The 5,056-nt window shown below is 32.1% G+C and overlaps 1 non-coding gene across 1 annotated transcript; it reads left to right on the forward strand.

Moving 5' to 3' along the window:
• Positions 1–253: 253 nt before the first annotated feature.
• Positions 254–416, forward strand: LOC143642358 (U1 spliceosomal RNA). The gene has a single exon (XR_013155645.1). It is a non-coding gene; the product is annotated as a U1 spliceosomal RNA (small nuclear RNA).
• The last annotated feature ends 4,640 nt before the right edge of the window (positions 417–5,056 follow it).

The following is a 5,056-nucleotide window of genomic DNA, read 5'->3' on the forward strand; positions in this document are numbered from 1 at the left end:
AGTTGGATACCAGACCCTGGACTTCCTTATTATTCTTTCTTAGGTAGATTGGAATCTTCTGTTTTTCAGGAGATATTCCAGGGGCAGAAATGTTTCTTTTGAGGATATACCTGTTTCCTTAAAGTTTTAGTTTAATTATGTGCAATTTACCACAATTAACTCACATTTGGTTTAGATTGGTGCTGGGGTCTGATGCAAGAACTCAGTCCAACACAATGGCCTCTCATAATTTGTGTTTAATAATACACATGTTATAGGGACCTGGCAGGGAGATACCATGATCATGAAGGTGGTTTTCCCAGGGCGAGGCTTACCCATTGCATTTTGAATGTGCTGACCCCTGTGGTTTCCCCAAATGTGGGAAACTCAACTGCATAATTTGTAGTAGTGGGGGACTGTGTTTGAGGTCTCCCCTGGGGAAAAAGAAAAATACAAATTTTAATTCCTGGTAGAGTAAGTTCTGAAAATGAAAGGCTTCTAAAATCATCATGAACATATTAAAATATTAATTTATAGTGTTTGAATAGAAAATTAAGGAACATAATATAAAGTGAAAAAATTCATAAGGGAAAGAAAATTAATCTAGTTTAAAAATTTTTGCTCATCAAGTAACATTGCAACACAGTACCAGCAGACACCATTCACTAAGAAGACATTTGATTTGTGATACATTAGCTATATTTGTAGAATTGAGAATGATGTGAAATCCCCTAGGGGGAAAAATGGGCAAATTTCTACTTTGATCAAGAGAAGACAAACATTGTTTCACACTATAGTACTGGTAAGTTAAAGCATTGAAAAATAATCATTGTTAAGTTATAGAAATTCTCTTATACTGCTAGTGAAAGCAAGCAAATGAATGGGCGTGTATTAAATAAGATATATGTTCTGGAGCACAAACAAAAAATGAGCACAATAATTTTATTTTTCTCTCATGAAAAAGTACAAGTTTTGATGTTCTATAGCTTGGGAGTCTTCAAAGAATCTAGCCTCTATTTTATTATTTTATCATTGTGGTGAGCCCAAGACAGACCTCTATGAATTATGGAAGACAGTGAAGAATATTTTGAGACATCAAGAAGAAAAAGAGAATTCAGAGATGATTATCACCTAGAGATGTTTATGAAAAATTCTACCAACTCAATAATCCATTAAAGAAGTATATATTGTAAAACTATTATATATAAAGCACTAAGAATCTTTCTCTGCATGGCATTTTAAGATAGTTATAATCATTGGAGTTGATTATTTGAATAAACCAATTTTTAAATCACCAAGAAGGATATTTTACTTGCCAATAAGTAGTTACACATTTTTGAAATATAACAGAAATTTAAAAAGATATTCAATCTTTTCCTACTGAAAACCTGGAGCAGGGAATTAGAAAAATAATATCTAATACACTTCTAAAATCAAGACATTAGATAATACTAATTTAATTAGTTGATTATTTCATGTATTTTATTCATCATAAATGTTCTGAACTTCAGCCTCTACTCTTTACCATGCAGAAATCTAAACAAAATAATAATAATTTTAAAATATTTATTTAAAAAGAATTCTGGACTTCTGTTGGAAAAGATATATAGACTCATAGTTACAAAAGTAAGGTTAAATATAACATTAAAGCTATATCTATAATGTTGTTTGATCTCAAAGGAGAATTTACTCTTTGATGAAGTTAAGAAGCGAGACACATCTGATAGATGACAAGAAGCCTGAATAAAATACAAAATGGAATTAGGCATATACAAAAATAAGAAGGGGATGGTAGGACATTTTAGACAAACAGTAGAGTACTAAAATGGCTTGAGATGAGAGAGACTGATGGGTTAAAAATTAATAATATTTGGAATGGAATATTTACATCTCGATACAATTTGGTATGCCTAATTTTGCAAGAAAAAAAAGTCAGATCACCAAACACTTTCATTTTGGATTCATGTTTATTGTGTTAAAACTATGGAAGAAAAAACAGGAATTGAAAGAGGAAAAGAAGGGCTGGGGATGTGGCTCAAGCGGTAGCGTGCTCGCCTGGCATGCGTGCGACCCGGGTTGGATCCTCAGCACCACATACAAAGATGTTGTGTCTGCCAAAAACTAAAACATAAATATTAAAAAAGAAAGAAAGAGTAAAAGAAGGTTAGGCAGAGGGGAAAAGGTGAAAGAAGACAGAAGAAGGAAAACAAGAAGAAATCTTCAAGAGGAAATGTGTTAAACACAAATGCATTTTTGAAACTCTAAGTAGGTCTTGATCAACTAGTAGCAATAATTATATTGTAGGAGATTTCTTAGTGTATTAACTAATTACTCTTTCCTTATTTTCTATTCTCTCACATGTACTTGATCGTAATTTTAAAAATAGAAGAAAAGCATTCACTAGCCATTAATTCAAATTCTGGCAGTAGAAAAATATTATGCAGTGTAAATTACGTATAAATAGATTAAATTATTCCAGATTAATGTTTGCTTCTGTTCCAAGAAAGTCTTTGTGGTGGTTTGACATGAATACTCCAAATGCTCAATAATTACTCAACTAAAGGATCATTACTGGTGCAATATTTATTTCTGATGTCTTTCTAAAGCCCGATTTAGATGACAGAATTTTAATCAAGAAGAACTAAGGCAAAAGGTTATTCCAGTTCAAATAATCATATTTTATCACAAAATCAAAGCCATAAGTTTACCAGAAAAAAGTTCCATTCTATGTCCTAAGCTCATAAAAATATACTTGAGTAATCTAAGTAATTTTTAATGGTAACAAAAGCACAATCCAAAGCTAAAAGAACTTTTCCTCTCAGGCATTTTCTCTGCATTTTTCACATTCTAATCATAGACAAGAATTGAAAGCCTTCTTCTTCATGCCCTCTTGCACCCTAAATAAAACAAAAGAATAATAATAATAATAATAATAATAATAATAATAATAATATAATAGATTTTTCCATTTACTCTATGGCATCTATCTATACAGTCTAAGATTTTGTCAATTATTCAGTTTGCACTTGCATCTTTATTCTTTACTAGAAGGTGTTTGCTTCATGTGGTGCTCTTAGCTCCGTCCTTGTGTTATGCCCTTGGTATAAGAGACACAAGCAAATGATGTTTCTTCTTGGTCTCCATGGGCAATGGCTGTCTTTCTTAACCTCTCAATATCTACAAAATGATATTTGTTTGTGCTAGAAATTATGCCCATACACAATAGCTTGTTTATAGTATGTAATTTTTAATCTCTCTATGTTGATTAAACTATTAATTAAAAGAAAAACAGCATCTTTTAGTGACTGGCCTTAACATATGCAAGCTTATGCTACATATTTTTATTAATAATTTAATCGTACATCACATATTCTGAAAATGAAAAGAAACTAATATGTATGTAGATGTGTATTTTGCATATTTTTGTTCATGAAAGTGTCAATTAAAGCAATGAAGTTTATTTCATCACCTAGCAGTATTTTTAATTTTTCTGATGTGTTTATGTTACTAGTGGTTTCTTTTAAAATTTATACCTTAATATGAGTGAAAAAGAAGAGTAAAGTGTTAGAGTCTGTAAACAAGTCAGGATGGTGCCTGGCATTTTGCCAGAGAAATGTTAGGGTCTGTAAACAATTCTGGATGGCGCCTGGCAAAATGCCAAGGGGAGTGGTTTTTGAAGTAACGCCATGGAGACATTAAGTGTGGAGATTTCTTATTGTTTGACTACTGTATCTAGTTTATGTTAATTAAGATAAGCTGTGTGAAATTTTTAAATACCCCTCCTGTCCTACAATATAGGGGTCCCACTCCTGCTGTATCAATGTACACAAGTTGTTCATCACCCCCCCCCCCCCCGGTTATTTTACTTCAGCTGGACTGCGGCAGTAAAGGATGATAAGTTATAGTCAGATTGATTAAATGGTGACTTGATTCTCCAACAAATGTTTGTACTCTAGTATTAATAAAAATGAAAGACAAATTATTTTCTTATTAATTTCTCTCTGATAGCTTGGTTTCATTTCTCAATTTTGTAGTTTAATAAATTCAATGGTTTGGAAAAATACAATACAAAGGGTATAATTTTTAAAAATAACCCTTTAGTTTTCTATAGTTAGCAACTAATGAAGTAAATAAATTTATTTACCTGGCCAATGGGTTGTAAAGCATATATTTTAAACTATGTGAAGAATTGTTTTAAATATTAAATTATATTTTTGAATATTTCAAATATGAGACTGAGATTTCCAAAAGAATCTACATAATAAATGTGACTACTTAAGGAAGAATGAACAAATATTTTGGAAGCAAATAGAGATATTAAGGGAGTGAGAAGATCCAGAAGAAAGATCGGTATAAGATGAGGGGAGGATTCAACATATTATAGTAGGAGCAGGTATTGCAAAAAGAAAACTTCTCATGTTTTCCCTTAGTAAATATCCCTCATCAATAATTGTTACACATGCCTATCAAATTAAACCCATTTATTTGTATTCAACATGGCCTCCTGAAAGTGTCATATTTTCCTTTCATGGGTCTAGATGCTTCTTATTTCTGTCATTTTCAGATTATGTAATTTTTCTAGGGCCACAAGTGTTAATTTGCAAATATCAACATTGGAAGAGAGAAGTATTCTTCAGATAAGTGTTTCGTTCAAACTACATTAGTAACAGCAACATTATATAAATTAAGGTTTCATAGGGCTTTTTTCACTATTCATACACAAAAATCTATTTCTCTTTAAATGTAAACATTTTATACTTTCCTTAACTGAGAAATGGATCCAAGTAGATATATATATGTGGATCTTTGTCTTCCCACACCCACATATCCTGTTGGTCCTCTCTCTCTCTCTTCTAAGTCAGTTTATCTCAGAGCCCTATTTTACACCAAACAGGTCACCCTTGGTGACTAGCTGTAGACCCTGATCCTAAAACCTGATACCCCCGTGGAGACAAGTAAGATACAAGCAAACAAGAAGAGCATAGACTATTCAGAGTTTTCTATAGCACAGAAGTCAGCCACTGTCACTTGCAAATTTGGAGAGACTCCAGGGTAGACAGGGGAGTGGAAAAGTTTT

Source organism: Callospermophilus lateralis, chromosome 11 (genome assembly GCF_048772815.1).
Source record: "Callospermophilus lateralis isolate mCalLat2 chromosome 11, mCalLat2.hap1, whole genome shotgun sequence".
NCBI classification, from domain to species: domain Eukaryota; kingdom Metazoa; phylum Chordata; class Mammalia; order Rodentia; family Sciuridae; genus Callospermophilus; species Callospermophilus lateralis.